The sequence below is a fragment of the Podarcis bocagei genome (assembly GCF_964188305.1).
Source record: "Podarcis bocagei genome assembly, chromosome: 13".
Taxonomy (NCBI): domain Eukaryota; kingdom Metazoa; phylum Chordata; class Lepidosauria; order Squamata; family Lacertidae; genus Podarcis; species Podarcis bocagei.
The window spans coordinates 6,084,632-6,104,926 of NC_138138.1; the positions used below are offsets into that span (position 1 = coordinate 6,084,632).

At 44.7% G+C, this 20,295-nt stretch overlaps 1 protein-coding gene across 1 annotated transcript in view; it reads left to right on the forward strand.

Moving 5' to 3' along the window:
- The first annotated feature begins 14,239 nt into the window (after positions 1-14,239).
- The window catches only part of GALNT1 (polypeptide N-acetylgalactosaminyltransferase 1), a 55,225-nt gene continuing 49,169 nt past the window's right edge, over positions 14,240-20,295 (forward strand). Inside the window, exon 1 of the mRNA XM_081166488.1 lies at positions 14,240-14,435. The gene's annotated coding sequence lies outside the window, so the exon portion shown is untranslated. The remainder of the gene's footprint in view (positions 14,436-20,295) is intronic.

Consider the following 20,295-nt stretch of genomic DNA (forward strand, 5'->3'; position numbering starts at 1 on the left):
TCTGTTGCGACAGAAGTGGCTTAGTCATGCTGGCCACATGACCCGGGAAAACTGTCTGCGGACAAACGCCGGCTCCCTCTGCCAGTAAAGCAAGATGAGCGCCGCAACCCCAGAGTCGTTCGTGACTGGACTTAACTGTCAGGGGTCCTTTACCTTTTTACGCCAGGCCTATGGCCTATCTCCTGTGTAGTTTAAGTAGCATCCTAACTGTTCCTGCAGGATTGTGTGAGGCAGTGTAAGCTTTCATTTTCTTGACTTCTGTGGAATTAATTTAGTTATATTTGCATTTATGATGGTGTTAGTTGCACTAATCTCTGTAGGTGGGATAAGTGAATGATAGGAGTTAGGATTGGTTCACCTCATTCCCCACCTCAATATGCCCTTGGCATGCTTCTTTTTGTCGTTCACACTGGCTTTACTTCCACTGGCACAACCCCGTTGTTCCCAAATCCCACCCCACCCCCAGGACTACGCAAAAATTGCTGAGGGCCTTATTTGATCATTTAATGATTTTTCTGCCTACTGTAGCAATTGTAATGTGCTGTGCTATATGCTGTATGTTTTTAAATTGTGTTTTTATTGCTTTCCTTATTTATTGTATTTTACAGTAAGACAGTACAATAAAATACAATATGACATAAAAGTGATGGGGTTAGGATTGCACCTTTGGTTTTTTAGGCTGTACAGTGGTACCTCAGGTTAAGTACTTAATTCGTTCCGGAGGTCCGTTCTTAACCTGAAACTGTTCTTAACCTGAAGCACCACTTTAGCTAATGGGGCCTCCTGCTGCTGCTGCGCTGCCGGAGCACGATTTCTGTTCTCATCCTGAAGCAAAGTTCTTAACCTGAGGTACTATTTCTGGGTTAGCGAGGTCTGTAACCTGAAGCATATGTAACCTGAGGTACCACTGTATAAATATTTGACAATGGTTTTATTTTTTTACTGTCCAAGAACATTTGGATGGCTTTTTTTGCTGTTAGAAGTATCTGAAAAGTGACCATCTGATTTTAAAAGCTCCAAGAACAATAAGCCCCAGTAAATGTCAGGCTGGAGTACAAATAAAGCCCATATGGAACCTGAAGTGCTTCTCGTATATAATAAAATACATCATTTGTCTTTTTATAGCACTTTTAAGTTCGCAGTCTTTATATTTGTACTTGTCATGTATGCAAGAAATAAGCCTAGCAATGATTTTGAGCCAACTATGATAAAAGTTATTATACATCTGTAATTAGCAACCTCTGCTATTAAACACCGCTTACTAGAATTCTGCTTTGAATAAGTTGTCCTCTGGTTGCCTTCATGTGGAAGTAAAGAATTATGATAGAAATTTTCGCAAAATGTGATTTTCTAATGTTTATTTTCTCATATTAAAATTGTTGATATTTGTGAAAGAGAAAATAGGATGAATTTAACTTTTATTGTGCTTTATTTTTCAGGAAATTTCAAAGCAGTTTGTCTCAACAAAAATCAATATATGTTTTATACAGATACAAATTACACATTCAGTACAACTACTACTGCATTCAACATCCAGTTATGTACAAATCCCACAGGTTGATGGCCAAAACCCCCAAAACTGTTTCATTTCATTTCCTCTCCATCTCCACCCTCTCCCAATCTTTCAACTAGGGAGATAAAACCCATTCCCCTCAACAGACTCAGCATGTAGGGATTTGAGCTGAGAATCCAACGAACTTGGCACAACTCCGTCGACGATTACTGTATAATCAATAAATAATAATAATAATAAATCCCTTAAAAGAACAATAATGTCCTTCAAACAACAATTTGAAACAAGGACAAATTCTAGCAGGACTACATACCATTTGACTATACACTTTATTAGGTATCAAATTACAGTAAACATATTCTTTTGGTGACTTTCACCAGTGTTGTGGGTTCAGCTGGCTATATAAAAGTAAGTTCTGAGTGATAATGATCTTTTTGTTTGCTATCAGCAACTGCAGGTGTTCTGAAGTAGTTTGCAAGCTTTAGAAGATGCTCTGAGCACAATGGAACTAGCATGTTCATATTAAAATATGTAATAATTTCACAACTGTCAGACTGAATTTTAGTCAGCTCCATGTAGTTTAATTTAGGTGCTCTATGCAATAGAAATGCTGTTAATCTGTGGTGACATCCTGTCTCTCCCAATTAATGGGGTTCCAAACAGGGTTCCTGACTGGGTGCAAGATCCTGGAAGGTCTTTCTTGTGACCTCGCCTGATTCCAGAAAGTACTGAGGACCACTAGCGACAAAAAGGATTGAGCCTCAGCAATCATGTCAGATTGTTGGAAAGTAATTTAACATTCCTACCAGTAATTTAAGGAACAATTATGACTCCAAAAGGACATTTGAGGAAGGTATTTTAATATTAAATCTTGCAGTGCTCACATTACAGAGTCATCAATGTATATTCCAAAGGACACTTCAGTAGGCATTTGGTGTGAATGTAGTGTAGATCCCTTTCCAAGGCTTTTCTGATGCTGCGGTTAGAGCAGCGGTGTAGCACGGGAGAACGGGTGGTGGGGGCCCTGGGTGCAAAATTCTGAGGGGGCGCAACCAGGTACAGTGGTACCTTGGGTTAAGTACTTAATTCGTTCCGGAGGTCCGTACTTAACCTGAAACTGTTCTTAACCTGAAGCACCACTTTAGCTAATGGGGCCTCCTGCTGCCACCGCACTGCTGGAGCACGATTTCTGTTCTCATCCTGAAGCAAAGTTCTTAACCTGAAGCACTATTTCTGGGTTAGCGGAGTCTGTAACCTGAAGCATATGTAACCTGAAGCGTACCACTGTACTGGCTTCTGCAGGGATCCCTGTACTGACCTGGCGAAGACTGCAGAGCAGCCCAGATCCACAGTGAGCGGGCACAGGTGGCGGGAGGTGGGCAAGGGGTGACCCCAGCACATCCTGGCCCAGCATGTTCACGAATGTCGGGGGGATTCACCCACCAAGGGCCATGTCAGCTGGCTGAGCTCCCCCCTGCGTTGGCAGGCAGGCAGCACAGTGTGACCCCACCTGGCTCGGGGAGGCAGGGTGCTTTGATAGTGTCAGTGATTTGCTCTCCCAGGGCTGTTTTAAGATTATCCGGCGCTGTGGTGCAAAGATCCCTCTGGCGCACCGCTTTCCCAGAGTTGGCGACCTTTTTCTAGGGCTGGAGGGGGCAGGCAGTGCTGGAGGGCGGCTCCTCTGGCGGGGAAGAGGCGGAGGCTAGACACAGCACCTCCCAGCTCAGCTAGCTGTTTTGTGCCACAGAGGCCATGGCAGGCAGCACACTGAGTGAGCAGGCCTGCGCCGAGCGAGCGAGGGTGCATGTGCCGCTCCCACCGAGCGTCGGCTCGGTTTTAGCCTTCTGGCACCCCGCAGAATTTGGCGCCTGCAGGCGAAAAGGGAAAAAACTGAGCTGACTCAGCAGGAGCAGTGCATGCACCTTCACTCAGTGCGCTTGTTCGGTGTTCCCTGGACTCCTGCCTGGCGCCCTCCAGAACTTGGCGCCCTCGTGTCCCGCGCCACTAGCCTCTATGGGTAAGACAGGCCTGTGCTCTCTCCCATGCTACACACTGAGTTAGGGTGGGTGATTTGTATGTGATTTTATGCAATTTGGAAATTCATTCTAGTAATTCAAGGGCAGAGGCATGGAAGGTGCCTCTTGAGGTACAGGCACTGAAGAGCTTGAAGAAGAAGAAGACGAAAAGACGGATTTCAAGCCTTTCTTCCTGCTTGACTTTTGAGTGCAACACCAGTACTGTTTGTCCTAAATCCTCAGCTGGAATACCCCTTTCTCTGAAGTGAATGTGGACTTATGATTCATCAGGAGCTTGGGGCCCATAATGGATAATACATGTGATTCTGGATAGATCGTATGTAGATTTCCCTCAAATTCTTCTGCAATCTCCCGTTCCTATTGATACCTTCCTCTTGGGTTGTGGACAATGCTATAAATTGCACACATAGCCTGAACATTGGAAATGCAGGGAATTGTGAAAATTCTGTTTCCTACTGGCATGAATTCAAGTCACTAAATACTGATGCAGACAGTTCTTTAAACTGCTTTCAGAGAATGCTCAAGACGGCTACAGTTCTCGAGTGGGATGTGTGCTCATGTGTGTAAAAGACTACGGTTGTAGGAAGCTAGGGCACAGACTGGATTGCTGATGAAAGTGTTCAAGGCAGCCTGCTCTGCACTAACTGCAGTTTCCAAGCAATCCTCCAGAGCTGACAAGAGACAAAATAGGTAATGTCCCCTGCCCCCACAAAGCTCAAAATCTATTTACTGCTTAATTGCTTTTGCTGCTGAAGTACTCGTCTAATCTAGGGAACTAGCAATTGAATTCATGCTGTAGATAAACAATTGCCAATTTATAGTATGATAAAATCATATTGAATTGTAACAGATTTTACAAATGTGAATATCCCACAGTAGCATTTTTAAGCATTACTGTTGAGAGACTCCGTGATAAAGAAGCTATGTAAGGATTTTTGCCAGGCAGACTCACAGCAAATACTATGCACAGCTTAATCAAAAAAGAAAATAAATGAAGTGGTTTGCAGCTTTCTTTGGAAATAGAGTCAAGGGGGTGATTTCTTTTTTAAAAATATATATTATTTAGACTTGTTTCATCTTTGATGAATTGTAGAGTAATTTTTTTTCTTCATTTATTGAAATTGCGAAAACTTGTTCTAGAAGACTGATTGGGGGGAGGAAATTATTTTTCACAACAGACCTATGAACTGAAGAAAAAAGTTTCACGACTGAAATTCCACTGAGGTTGCAAGTTCTCTGCACAATTACTTATGAGCATATTCCATTGAAATCAGAGAAAACATGCATAGGGCCAGACTGCATGTTAACAACCTAACAAGTGGACAGAAAAACAATTGCACAATAACCTGACTTCCAACTATATAATGGTGAACAGAATGAGATAAAGGTTCAATGCATGAGTGAGTAAATTTAAAAACAATATTACAGGTCACGTCTAAATGAGGGTCCTAGCTAGGGTTGCTAACTGATCAGGGGGGGAAATCCTGACCTGACTTGTTCCTTTAACAACAGCTTGATACGCAGAAATAAGCAGACAAACATTTCCATACACATACACCTTGCCACCTACCAATGTCTGCTAATAAGAGCCCAGCTTCTAATAGGACCAGATCAAAAGGTGGCAACAGACTGAAGGGAAGAGTGGAATTGCAGACCATTTTTATGGCCTTGTTTTCTTTTAATAAACTCACGATTTGGTGGACGTTTCTGGTTGCAATATTTCAAGTAAGCAAGTGGGGAGGGATACTCGGCTCCAGAATCTGTTTTTAGCACCTGGGCTGAGTCCTAGAATATGTAAATTTATAATAACCACCTCTGAACATATGTAAAACAATAAATTATTATTATTATTAGTAGTAGTAGTTTCCCCCTGTATCAGGACCTCTATGGTAGATGCAATGGATTCCCCAAAAGCCTTGAGACCACTTTAGGAACAACCCTGACTGCAATTACATGCATATCTACTCAGAAGTAAGTCCCACTGCGTTCAGTAGGACTTGCTCCCAGGTAAATGGGGACAAGTTTGCAGCCTGAGAGTATTTCCCCCCCTATTATATCAACAGCATCCTTATAGATTGTAAACTCAAGCACAATAGTGAAACAAGGGTTGTTTAGATGCTATTAGAATGGGTATCAGCATTATTCAGTCTTTACAAAGATGGTGTTCAACTCTGCATGATATTTTCTTAACATTGGCAAATCAAAGTTCAGCAATAACACCTTCCTGTTTGTGGAAACTTTTTGCACGTGGCTCAAAATGCTTGTTCTCATGGAATGGCTTCATGCCCAGCTCTGTCTGGCAGATACTGAATTGGTAAATGTTAAAATCCTGTTAGACAACTTGCAGTATTAGTGTTGACTGTCAGGTCAACAGCAGATCTTGAGAAATTTCTCTCTGTTTGACATTTGGACAGAGCCCCTTGTCAGTCAGTTTTATTGCACATAGCCAAAGGCTGCCACAATGTACACAGAATCATTCAACAATTAAAAGAAAATATGCTGGATTAATGCAAAAAACTTTTAAAAAATCATATTATCAAGACATTACCTACTCTAAACAGAGCTGTAAAAGTACCTTAATATACAGGTTAAGACATTAAACAATAAAATTTATAGGCTGAAATCATGACATGGCCACTAATATATTTTTTAAAAAATGTTAATACAATGTGCAATTATATTTGGAGTTTGGTGATAAAGATAAAATATAACTTGATGTAGATAGGGTCAAATAAATTCATCTCCTTTACAGTTGGTGGCTATCTCGGCTATATACCGTATTTTTCGCCCTATAGGACGCACTTTCCCCCCTCCAAAAATGAAGGGGAAATCTGTGTGCGTCCTATGGAGCGAATACAGGCTTTCGCTGAAGCTTGGAGGGCGAGAGGGGTCGGTGCGCACCGATCCCTCTCGCTCTCCAGGCTTCAGGAAGGGGAGCCTGCGGGAGTTCCCGCAGGGCTCCCTAGGCTGCGGATAGCAGCCTGCTGCCTGGTGCACGGGCGCCCTGAAGCAGAGTGCCCCATGCTGGGCAGATATCCGCAGCCTGGGGAGCTCTGCGGGAGTTCCCGCAGGGCTGCCTAGGCTGCGGATAGCAGCCTGCTGCACGGAGCACGGGGCGCGCTGAAGGAGAGCCCCCCTCGCTTCGGGCAGACATCAGGCAGCCCCACAAGCTCGGGGGACAGCGGGGAGGCGCAGCGCCGCCATCCCACTGTTTCCCGACATGGTTTGTATTCCCCGACATGGTTTGGGGGGGGGGAAATAAAGGGAATTTTTTCCCCTTTATTTCCCCCCCAAAAAGCTACGTGCGTCCTATGGGCCAGTGCGTCCTATGGGACGAAAAATACGGTAATTTGCTCTAATTTTCCTAGCGGCAGTTGCAAAGAGTTCTACACACCAGGTCACATACTTATCTATGTCTGCGAGGAGATATAAAATCATGTCAGAGGGGTTCTGGCCAGGGGACCTTGTCATTATAGGTGCTAAAAATCGTTCTCTTGCACATCCCCTAATGCAAACACGTTTGTTGGTATGCCTCTGTGTCTCCCATCTCTATAAGCAGAGTTTATTGTATTTAATCACAACTCTGTAAAAGCTTTCTGAAGTTGTACAAAAGTCAGTTCATTGAAATAAGGTGTATGTTCATGGGCCTCTCTAAGTTTAAAATATAATGGGGCGCATGTGGATGTGTACATAGAATTTAGGTCATTTTTACTTGCCGCTGCCCTTATGATTCATTTAAAAATATTTTTCTGGGAATATCAGGAAAGTTCTTTGATAGGAGCCCCTTGTATGAAATAGATTGTAATGCCAGGGTGAGTCTCCTCCATTTTTGAAACTGTGTTGTAGTCAGAAAAGCCATCAGTCATGATTCAGCTGACAAAAACACAAGCTTGACATCTGACTATCATCTATCTGTCTGCAAGTTGTGGTTGCCAAGGTGTATACAGCGAGAAAACTTTTAAGCAGGTAAATTAGCTGGATGTAGGTAAACCAACACTATTTCCCCAAGCTCACCTGATTCAGTTTTCTTTAAAAATTCCAGAAACGCATTGATACTATATAGGGGAACTCAGTGGTAAAGAAACTGCTTTGCATGCAAAATGTCCCAGATTCAATTGCTGGGATTTCCCAGGTAGGGAAAGAGCCCTGTTTGAAATCTTGGAAGGCTGCTGCCAGTCAAAATAGACTATACAGTGGTACCTCTGGTTACGTACTTGATTCGTTCTGGAGGTCCATTCTTAACCTGAAACTGTTCTTAACCTGAAGACCACTTTAGCTAATGGGGCCTCCTGCTGCCGCCGTGCTATTTCTGTTCTCATCCTGAAGCAAAGTTCTTAACCCGAGGTACTATTTCTGGGTTAGCGGAGTCTGTAACCTGAAGCGTATGTAACCCGAGGTACCACTGTAGTGAGCTAGATGAATCAATGGTATGATTCTGCATGGTTTGCCATGTTCCTATGTTCCTCATTTCCTCAGTCAAATCTTCATTTCTGGAGGTTGAATGCCTGAAGCTCCTTAACTATTTCAGAAGGGATGCCACAATTGCCGTAGAGTTTATTGAAATATATGTTTTCCATGGCTGCAGTTAGAAGATAGTGCAGCCTTTATTTATTTATTTATTTATTTATTTATTTAAATTGGTATACTGCCCTTCATCTGTAGATCTCAGGGCAGGGCGGTTCACAGTATAAAAATACAAGATAAAAAAATACACAATCAAAACAAAAAGAAAATAAACCAATAACCTCCTGCCCCTGCCTGGTATGCAATAACACTGACACTGACAAACTGGAACGTGTCCAGAGGAGGGCAACCAAAATGGTCAAAGGCCTGGAAACGATGCCTTATGAGGAACGGCTAAGGGAGCTGGGCATGTTTAGCCTGGAGAAGAGGAGGTTAAGGGGTGATATGATAGCCATGTTCAAATATATAAAAGGATGTCACATAGAGGAGGGAGAAAGGTTGTTTTCTGCTGCTCCAGAGAAGCGGACACGGAGCAATGGATTCAAACTACAAGAAATAAGATTCCACCTAAACATTAGGAAGAACTTCCTGACAGTAAGAGCTGTTTGACAGTGGAATTTGCTGCCAAGGAGTGTGGTGGAGTCTCCTTCCTTGGAGGTCTTTAAGCAGAGGCTTGACAACCATATGTCAGGAGTGCTCTGATGGTGTTTCCTGCTTGGCAGGGGGTTGGACTCGATGGCCCTTGTGGTCTCTTCCAACTCTATGATTCTATGAACCCGCCCAGCGGTAGCAAGGGCTGGAGAGTGTGGAGGACACCCTTCACCCTCAGTGTCCTGCCTGGTGCATGAGCATAAGCGCCGACCTGGTGGCAGCAAAGGCTGGAGAGTTGACTCCTTGCCTGCCTGGCACGCATGCACGGGCACCCGCCCTGGGCACTGGCGACTGGCATTATGCCCCTGGCCAAACCATATGTCAGATTTATGTTTTGCCATGTTCTTCAGCTGGCACTCTGCTTTTCTGGGGGATCTTTTAATAGTTTCTGCCACAACTTGTAGTGATGTTGGGGACTGGTGGATTTGTCTTTCTTTGGGGGAAGTTCATCTAACAACCCTTTGAAATTCCAGTCCGCCCACATTGTAGTTCCCTTTTTCATAAATACCAGTGACATCATCCATACAGTGTTATGCACAATTAAATCTTCTTAATTGTCCAGAATCACAGATCTTCTGCTGTCATCATGTGGTGAAAATGTACTCCTTGATGTTCCATATGGTCTTCCCATATGGTTCTGTTCTTTTTTTTTTTTTTTGCTATTGAAGGCCTTGGCAAAGTCTCGAGCATTTCCTCCTGCAAGGCTTCCCATGCAACATTCTGAAAGCAGATAGCAACTGTATGGCGAATATTTTTCCAGCACATGCGTCATAATTATTTATGGCAACTCCCATTACTAACTGGGGGTGATTTCATTACTTCTGGGATTGCCCACTGTCCATCAGGTGATACGTATTCTCATTCCTCCTCCACTTCTTCAACACAGTTGTAGCTGACACAGTGCCTGACAGGATTATGGATATTAAGTACTTTTCTATTGCCAATGATAATTTTCATGCTAGAAAAATGCAACCTGTGCTGCTGATAGAAGTAGTACAACTCATGCAACACGTTGGCGATTAATATGCACACAATAATTACCAAAATGATTATACATTCTTTATCAATCTTCTGAGAAAAGGACAAAAACTGATGCAAAGCCACAGAGACTTACGAACTACCCAACCTAAGATGAACTTATCATGTCTGATTTCAATGGATTTTTCAAGTGCTTATCTCAGTCTTTTGTTTTCTTTACCTTTTTTAGGTAAATTCATGAAGATTTGCTAAGCAAATCAGTCTCTTAAGCTTAAGCCAAGAAATAGTATTCTCCATGAAACTGAATATCAATATACGTATCAAGGACTTTGAGATCAGACCACTGAAGAAGCCCGGAAAACTACCTTGGGAGTGTGCTACCTGCAAGCCCCAGTAAAAGGACCCCGTCGGGGGTGAACAGTGGCCTTTTGATTACTTGGACCGCCAGGGTGAAACAGGTGCAAAATGCCGGCACCCTGTCTACAACTTCATTAACATCCATCTACAACTTTACTAGCATCTCCCGGTATTGTGAACAACATCGAACTTACCTTTTGTTGGTATCTTCATGAACTTACCTAAAAAGATAAAGAAAACAAAAGACTGAGTTAAGCACTTGAAAAATCCATTGAAATCAGACATGATAAGTTCATCTTGGGTTGGGTAGTTTGTAAGTCTTTGTGGCTTTGCATAAGTTTTTGTATTTTTCTTAGAAGATTGATGAAGAATGATAATTTTCATGGCAACACCAAGTTGGAAAAGTTTTGATGACTTCACGTGCCCATCACAGCACACACAACACCTTGGAAAAAATATCTCAGCCTCCTAACATTTCTTTTGGATATGAGCCATATATTAAATGTGTGAAGAACTCAAACAAAAGTTCAGAAACTTTTGTGTCTATATTACATGGTTTACACTTAGACTTAATTGTGGAGGTGTCTTTGAAACATTCAGAATGTCACGATAAAGAAGAAATGCTGAGTCATGACTGCTTTCTGTGCTGCTGCTTCCAGTTTTGTGCTGCTCTTAATGTAATGGTTCCACTCTCCTCAGTTACATTAATACTTCCAATACATTTCTGGAGAAGCAATATCATAGCCCTATTCAGTAATTGCATCCATGGAGGGTGAGATGCCTCCTAAAGTTTCCACCTTCTTGTGATCAGGAACCGATTACACAGGCTTCCTGTTTAGGGGGGGAATTGTAACTGCTTCAGACGATTATGTTTAAAATCCCTTCAGATGTCACTGTGGGAAATTTAGGGGTGGAGCAGGCAGGTCTGGCACACATGGTCCCTCTGTGGACACAATTAACAAATGCTGGCATGGTGCTAATGTATTGGTTATGTACAGTGGAAGTTGTAAAGGGTCTGACCATATTAAATGATCTGATCTGGGATGTCAGATACATTGGCAAAAGTCCAGGATCCCTCTCCCAGAATGCCACCAGCATGTACATTGGCTGTATGGGTAAAAATTGGGTGGGTTGTGGGTGTGGCATTGTTACGCCACATCCAAAGCCCCTTTATTCCCATGAAATGCCCACAGCAAAGGCAGGACTTTATACCAGGAATATATATTCTCACACCCGTTTTAGTACAGATCAGGAAGAAGGCTCACTCCAGCAATGATCCTGGCTGTTCTTCCTGCTTACTCCAGGCGGTTTCCTCTACACTTGGCAATATCTGTTAAAGGGTCCAGATGTTTCTCAACTGGGGGCTTATGCTACAAGCGGCACTACTTCCTGTCAAGTCAGTGCCCAAGGCACAGGGGCCCTGTAGTAGTCATGACTAGGTGGCAAGCCCTCATATGTTTCCTTCGGGAACATCTCTATCCCAGATACTGTTCAATAGAAGATTTGACATGGGCTGTTTATTGGAAGATAGGACCGTTTGCGCGCTGTAGGGATGAGAGAGGCCTATGGTGTGGAAATCACACTGTTTGACCAGACCATAGCTCCTCTTGCGTCAATGATTGGGTGTTGGGACTGGAAGAAGGGAGCCAAATGGCCCCCAAGCTAGATGGCCTTAAAAGAGGATTAGACCAATTCACTGAGGAGAGGGCTATCCGTGGCTACTAGTCATGATGGCTATTCTCTGTTTTCACAGTTGAAAGCAGCAATTTGTTTGGAATCAACTTGATCTCCTCCCCCTCTTTCCTTTTACCTTCTGTGATGGAACTCCTATTTGGGGGCTTCCCTGGCTTTTTCTGGCCCATGTAGGACCAGTCTGAATAGTTGGCCTTGGTGAAGATTTGACGTTTTCATCCCCAAAAAGTTTCTGATTTGAGTTTCTATTGAAATGAGGCTTCATTTTAATGTTGTATTTTAATCGTGTTTTTAATGTTGTATCTTAATCAATTGTTTTATATCTGGTGTTAGCCACCCTGAGCCCGGTCTTGGCTGGGGAGGGCAGGGCATAAATAAAATTTATTATTGTTATTATTTATTATTAATACCAGTTGCTGTAAACCACAGGAGCAGGGATTGCTCTTTTGCTCGAATCCTGCTTGCGGGCTTGCAACAAACATATAGTTGGCCATCCGGAGAACACAGTGATGGACTAGAGGGTCCACTGGCCTGATCCAGCAGGCTTTTCTTATGTCACAAATGACCCACCATTGATTGTGCTTGATGCCTGCCGCTTTGGCTTAGCTGGGAGTTGCCCGGTGGAGTTTGCAGCATGGCTTCCAGTTTTGGCACAACCCTTTCCCTTATTGCCCCAGTTTGAGTTTATTTATTCCCCCACCCTGCTCCAGCAGGTGTGCATGTGGTTATTGTAAACAAGACCTGCCCTTATTCCCTTATGGGGTACACAAGAGCCCTTATAGAATCCTTTGTAGGTTCTCCATTGGTAGGAGAAAATAACAGAGGCCAACCAGAGAACATTGAGAAGCAAAGCAGCTAGTAAGCTTGGTCTTTCTTAAAGCTGTTGCAACAGGGTGCTCCCCCCACACGCAGGAGAGAGGAGGAGGACCACAAACCATGTGCGCTTGCCCTTATATAGCCATTTTGAAATTCACTGCCCTGGAGCTCAAGACCACCCCTCCATACATCATACATACATCACAACATCACAGAAGGGGTCTAGCCCAAGACCACCCCCCCACAAACATCTTACCTACATCACAGAAAAGGCGGTCTACAACAGAAATTTGAATGTTGTTGTTTTTCCTGCTTGCCAGGTTATCTGATAATGCCTTTCCTGGTAGTCTGACCATTCCTTTGAGATGGTAATTACTCAATACCTGAGACAATGGGAAGAAACATTTGGTCAGTTTTAGAGTCAAAATGGTTTCATGACTGTCTTCCTGTGCTGCTTCAGATACGTGGTTTATATATTTATGTACATGTTTGCTTGGTACATTTATGAACATTTATTATATATGTAAAACCTTAAAATTCTTATTACAGAAGGACCGGAACTCCTCTTTGCAGCTTCCCAGAGCCATGCCTTATGGCGTGGCTGCGTGCCGTCCAATGCTGGCAGAGTGCCTGCCTGGATCGCCCTTAATTTCATCGGCTGCTTCCTATCTCCACGTGGCACACAGACATAGTTGTGGGCTCCGCCCGATTGATGCTTGCGGTGTGTAACTTGGAGCTGCGCCGGTGTGCATGTGTGCTTTGTCATTTCCCCTCCTTTTTAAAGTAATGGATGCTGCGGACATAGCGGGGGCTGTTTGCTGAGAGGGGGCCAAATGCGGGCAAGGGGCTCCTCAGCGCCCTCTTCTTCCAGTTGGAAAGACGACTTTAGCCCTGGTGGATGACCGCCCAGTGCCCACATTATGCACGTTTTCGAAGCTGCAGCGAACAACGGGGAAAAAGCACAAAGCACGAGAAGCGCGGGGGAAGGAGACAGGCAAGTCCCATCCATTTTACACCCGCACCCGTCTCTCCGCCCCGACCCACAGCGCAGAACGAACGTCGAGCTCTGCAATTTCAGGTTTCTGTGCAAGTCTCTTGGATGGATGGATGGATGGATTGATTGATTGGCGTGGCGTGGCGCGCCCCGCCCCCTGGCTCCCCGCCGCACAATCCCCTCCCCTCGCCTCCCTTCGCTCCGAAGCGAGGGAGGGCGGCGGCACGTGACGCCGACATCCGGGTCACCTGCAGGCGGAAACAAGACCACCCATAGCCAACCGTTCTCCTTTTCCTTGACGGGAGTGGGAGGAGTCAGGTGTTACTGGGTGGGGCCGGCGAGCGAGCCTGACGTGCGCGCGCGCGCGCGCCGACCGCGGCTGCGTTCTGAGAAGTCGGGGTGCACGCCCGGCCGCGCGCGCGCGCGTACTTGCGCTTTGAGGTGGGACCGTTTAACGCCTCAGCCCGCTCGAGGGGAGGAGGAGGACGACGACGAGGAGGAAGTCGCCGCTGCCACCGCCGCCGGCCGTGAAGACTCAGCGCGGCTGAGGGAGATGCCGAGCGGGCTGCGCGGCTGAGGGCGTCGGCGGTGGCCGGCAGAGCGAGCGAGCGAGCGACCTCCATCTCCGGCGAGGCGCGGAGTCCCAGCGGCCGCCTCCCGCCGTCGCGGCGGCGCCGTCCTCGTCCTCGTCTCGGCGGCGAAGGGGGCTGCTCGCGCTTCCTGAGGGGACGGACTCGGCCCGTGCCGAGCTGGCGGCGGCGCCTTCCCCTCCGCCGCCAGGGGGGCTCCGTTGGCGGGAGAGCGGCGGCGGCGGCGTCTCCTCAGCCCGCTTCCCGAAGACGCTGGCGGCAACGGCCGGCGGCCGCCAAGGGCTACTGGAAGACGGGGGGCGTTCGCTGCTTCCCCCTCCCCCTCCGAGGCCAGCTCGATGGAGGTGGGTCTCTTCCGTAGGGCTGCTCTCTCTCTCGCTCTCTTTCCCTCCCTCCCTCCGTAGAAAAAAGGAAGAGAGAACCCAAACCCAGCCTGGGAAAGGGCAGGTTCACACGTACGGCGTGCGCGCGTCGCTTGCGAGCTTCGCAGGAGTTCCAAACGCGTCGTCTGCACGCGTCGTCTTAACACGGCCTGGCGGAAACTTTTCGCCTCTCCCGAATGGCTCGAGTAGTTGCGGCTCCTAACGCGTTTGTTTCATTTCATTTTTAATGGATTACCCTCTCATTTGTCGCCGGCGCTTAGATCTCTTATCGCTGAGGAGCGAGTTTAACCGGGCAGGTCGAGAGGTGGCTGGACAATCGGCTAGGGTCAGATCTGAACCCCACCCTGCCAAGTCCGTGCCGGGGCATCGCCCTTTACAGCCCCTACTGCGAATGGGTGGATTTGCCCAAGTTGGTCCGATCCCGTGCACCTGAAACAAGTATGGCAGTATGCAGCGGTGCTTACTTAGAAGAAAGCATATGTAGGGTCAGGGCCTTACTCTCCTCCAGCAATAGGGTCTCTCTCCTTCCCACAAAATGGGTGCTTGGCTTTCTGGCTGTTGCTGGACTCCAACCCCCAGCCAGCCCCCTTAATTATTATTAAATTTTTTTTTGCATAATTTTCCTTCTGCCCTTTTCCCAAGGGTTATTTTGTTGCCTGAAGCTGAGTCAAAATTGTAACCCCACAAACACTTTAAAAATTCTTGCTTCAGCATTCAGGCACCAGTTCCTGCCTTCATCTGCTATCTATCCATCACCCCATAATGGTCCCACTGCTGCAGGCCTGGCACTGTGTGAGAGTGTGGGCCACCCATGTGCCCTTTTCTTCTTTCCTTTACTAAACATTATACGTTTTAGCTGTCCTGCTGTGCTGTGTAGTCATCTGTGAAAGTGTTTGAAGCAAGTGAATTTGACTATCTTTGCTTGGACAGTTTGATACAAAATATGGCATAATAATTGCCACTATTTATCCTATAATTGTACCGCTTGGCACTGCTGTCTCAAAGTTTGCTTGTTTTACATAGCTGTGGAGGAAATTAATGATCCTGAAGCAGGCTGTGCCGCTGGCTATTTTAAAATGGTGTGTTCCTGTTCTCTTTAAAAAGAAACAAGTTCCTCTTTCACTGTAAGATTGACTACTAAATATGCTCAATTTCTTCTTGCCGGCTTGATTACCCCTCCATTTCAAACATATTAAAGTTTGAGTGAAGCACATAAAGGCAGCTGCCTAAACAGCAAGCCCTCTTCAGAACTCTTTTGAGGTAGGAAAAAGGTGACCCAGAAAAGCTTCTCTAGGCTGTGCTGGGGATAGTAAGATAATGTATTTTACTATGTAGCTAATGAACTTCAGGTAATTAGAAATGTTTCCATGACCAAAGAGTATAATGCCCTTTGTTTACAGCAAGTAGAAGGATTTTCTTTTTTTTTAGGGAGGGATGGGGAAATGGACACGTTTGGGGAAACAATACCATCATGCTGCTGGCATTATGTTTGCAACTAGTTTTTAAGAATTTTTGTACAATTTTGCAATCTTGGTAACAGACTTGACAGACCTTAATAATTTTTCTGTCTATATACACATGTAAACTTAGGAAATGCTTTGTTCTTCTAATATTAAAGTGTTATTTTCATAAAATGTGCCTTATTTGGGGGAGAGAATACTTTCATTCACCAGTGCTGGTTTATTCAGTCTTTCAGTGCTGCTTTAAGTGTGTTTTGATGATTGAAGGCACATGTGTCTTTAATTGGTACATCATAGATAAACCTGTACAGAGGAGATAGAGAGTGGATTTCTGGTCTTTGTTTTGGTAAGTGATGTGCATCCCGTTTTCCTTTCTGGGACCTGGGTGTCTCTTCATGCAGGTACTAGACAGTGAATGTGACAGAGCTTGTTTTCTTTGGTCAAGTGGAAGGGTGGGAGCTAGATGGCTAGCTCAGGGGAGATGCCAGGTGCTCATGAAATTAGGTTCCCTGCAAAAGTTGGATGCTTGTGTGCCCATGATTTTTTAGTGGGGGAGAAGAGAATGATGGAGAACTCTGTTTTGCTTCAGGTTAGTGGTAGGTAGCATTGTGCCTCCATATGTTGTTGGACTACAACTCCCATCATCTCTGCCCATTGGGTAACCATGAGTGTTGACTTTCAAAAAAAAAGGGTGCTTTTCATAGTTATGCTGTTATGTTTGGTATTTTAAGGATATTAATACATTAAGTATTGAGTACTGTACTCCAGTCATTTCCTGAGTACAGTTTCTCATTAATAGTGATCTCAGAAGTACAGCCTTGGGATACCTTTATTCAGTTTTGTGTGCAAGAGTATGCTTTGATCGGTGTGTGTACTAGTAGCAGTACAGTAGCTGTATACTGAAAGGTTTGTTTAGTCCTTTGTTTCCTTTGTGCCATGTGAAATTAAATGAATAAATAACTGGAAAAAGGCTTGTGTGGAAGCAACTTTTGCAGTATTTGAATAAATCATTCCCATTTTGCAAAATGGTGGCAGCATATCCCCAAGAACCCTGGAAAGACTATTATTAAATTGTGTGACATTGGCAGACATATGTCTGCTGCACCTGGCAACAAACATGTGAATGATAACATACTGCAGGTTAACCTTTATAAAGTTAGTTTGTTAACAATGTCTGCTAATCTCAAATACCATGTGTTAATTTTGTCAACTGCCATATCTGAGCTTATATATATTTGAGAAGTAGAACACTGTATGTACTTAAGTGTTCTTGTTACCAAGGTTATAATAAAGATGTGGACTAGGAATTTCCATCCAAGCACTTTACTACAATAGGTGACTCAATAGTAGTAGTTTGTACTTTCAAAAAGAAAGTGAATGCTTGGTGCATGTTGCATATAGTGTAATGCATGCTGGTTCCATATGGTATAAATTAGGCACACATTACCTTCCCCCTCCCCAATAAAAGTCCTTTTTGTTCAGATTACATTTTGACTATTCATTTATTGTGATCTATCTTTTGAGAGAGTCTTTGAATATATTGTTAATGATTACTGTGATAATGAAATTAGTTCTAGTAATAATAATTTAATTATTCATACCCCGCCCATCTGGCTGGGTTTCCCCAGCCACTCTTGGTGGCTTCCAGCAGAATATAAAAGCATAATAAACATCAAACGATAAAAACTTCCTGATACAGGGCTGCCTTCAGATGTCTTTTAAAAATTGTGTAGTTCTATATCATCTGATGGGAGGGTGTTGCTGTCGAGAAGGCCCTTTACCTGGTTCCCTGTATCTTCACTTCTCACCGTGAGGGAGCCATCAGAAATCCCTTGGGAAGTGGACTCAGTGTCTGGGCTGAATGATGGGGGTATACCTTCAGGTATACAGGGTCAAGGCCATTTAGGGCTTTAAGTGTCACTCTGAATTGTGCTTGGAAACATACTGGGAGCCAGTCTAGACCCTTTAGGACTGATGTTATATGGTCTTGACAGCCACTCTTGGTCTACAGTGTAGCTGCCGCATTCTGGATTAGTTGTAGTTTCTGAGTCACTTTCAAAGGTAGAGCACATTGCAGTGGGAGATAACTAGAGCATATACCACTCTGGTGAGACAGGGCACCGGCAGATAGGGTCTCTGCCAACATGCCAGATGGGGCTGGTAGATAGCTGCCCTGGACACAGAATTGACCTGGGCCTCCATGGGCAGCTGTGAGTTCAAAATGACTCCCAGGCTGCTCTCCTGGTCCTTCAACGGCACAGTTACCCCATTCAGGACCATGGAGTCCCCCACACCACCCACTGAACATAGGGGGAGATAGTTAGAAGTTTTGTATCTTTTAAAAAGATGCCTGAATCTCTCCCTTCACCTGAATCACCTTTCATCTGTTGGTAGATTCTGCCCCTTTTGTATGTGAGATGATCCTTTTTACCTAGATTCAGTCTGAGTTGAGATTGGAAAGGCTTGCAGATCAGAGAAAAACATGCAGAACAGAGCTGAATATTTTCAATTTCTTCAATGCAATTCCTACTTCAGACTTGCCATTTAGAACTTCAGAAGGCATGTACCGTGGTAACTTCTGGGTCAGATTACTGCAACCTGTTCTACATTGGACTGCCTCTGGGGGATCGTTCAGAAACTCCATATCTGAACATGTATCCAGCTTTGAGCCAATCACATAGACTGTCAATTCATTTTTGAGTGCAGTTTAGAGTTTTCACATAGGAAGCCTTGCATGGTTTCCATGTGAACTCTCCTGGACCTAGAGATCAACATCCCTTTTGTGTGCCTCTTCCAAAATAAATTTGGAGGGTGGCAACAAGAGAACAAGTCTTCTATTTCATACGTAGCTGCCCAATTTTGAATGCTTTCCCCATAATGCCAATCAGTGTTAGAAACTGGGAGAGGAATGCTAGGAGCCATGTGGCTCCTTGGACCTAGGTTGTGGGCTTCAAAACAAAATGTCAAGGTTTCTTTTTCTTTTGCTGCCCTGCTGCCAGGCAGACCCGGGGTGGGGTGGGGTGGGGGGGAATGCTGCTGGGCAATCAGGTAGTCTGCAGGGAGGTGTGGCAGCAAAAGATCTGTCTTGTGCTACCCTGCAAAACACCTGATTCACCTGGCAGTGTGGTAGCTATTTTTATTTTTTTGCTGCCTGGTGAATCAGGGTCTGCAGGGTAGCGTGGTAGCAAAAGACGCATCTTTTTTTGCTGCTGCTGTGCCTGGCAAACCAGCTGAAAGCAGCCAGGCATGTGGCGATGCTAGGTGCCAAAGGTGGTGCCCAGACATTTCCAGTCACGAAAGGCCAATTGCATTTTGCGACTGGTGCCTGGCTGATTTCTAATGCTGGTGCCAATCAGTGTCCTGGCTGTGAAGTGGTGGAGCAGGCATATTTCCCTACTGGGAACAGGCACCCACAACCAATGTAGAATTGAAGCCCAGCCTCTCATGTAGCGGCTGATGTAACAAGTGACACCACCTGTTTGACTGGGTTGGCATGGTTTAGGAGAAATGGCGTTGCTGGCCAAATTGGATCCCTGCTTTTGCACAGCAGAATTGTTTCTGGCAGCGTTTCTTGGTTAGCAAGTTTTAAAAGTAGGGCCAGGGGAACCTAATTCACGAGGAACCAGAACTTGACTAGTCCTTGCAGCATGAAGCATCTGTCACTTTGACAAAGTTAAAAGCCAGTGAAAAAACAATAGGTTCTGGTGAGTTAGTAGTGTTAAACAAATCCCATTATATTCAGATTTCTTAATTTTGCATATAAGGCAGAGAACTTTTAGGCCTGATAGATGAGGCAAAGCTGCCTCAGCAGATTTAATGAAGTTAGCCTACAGGGAAACTTAGATGTTTCATCGTATCTTTTGTCATCTCTCAGCAATGTTTCACAGCTCCACCTGTACAAATGTAAAGATGCCAGACTCTCACACACTCCTGGCTTCCAAATGCCAGAAATTAGACTAGCAAAGTGATGAATGACAGGGAGGGGAGGGGTTAGTTGAATAAGAGTGCTTGATGTTGGAAATTTGGAAGTCATAGCCAGTGGATCATCCCAGTTACTCAGAAGGTTTTCTGAACAATTTTTTAAAATGCTGTGTATTCCCAGTATAAGGCAGAAGGTTCTTAAGGAGGGGTGGGAGGCTGACTATCAAGTATTCAAAGAACTCTCTAGGGATAACTCCCATTCCTCTATAATCTTAAGGGTCATTACCCAAGAAGAAATCTTGCATGTTAGAAGAAGTCTTTTAGGAACCGAGGTCCTTGTTAATACATTTATGTATTTAATTTGACATCCTAAAAGAGCTTTCATATGATGGATGGCTGTGGAGATAACATCTTTAAGAGAAAATTGTTAAAACTTTGGA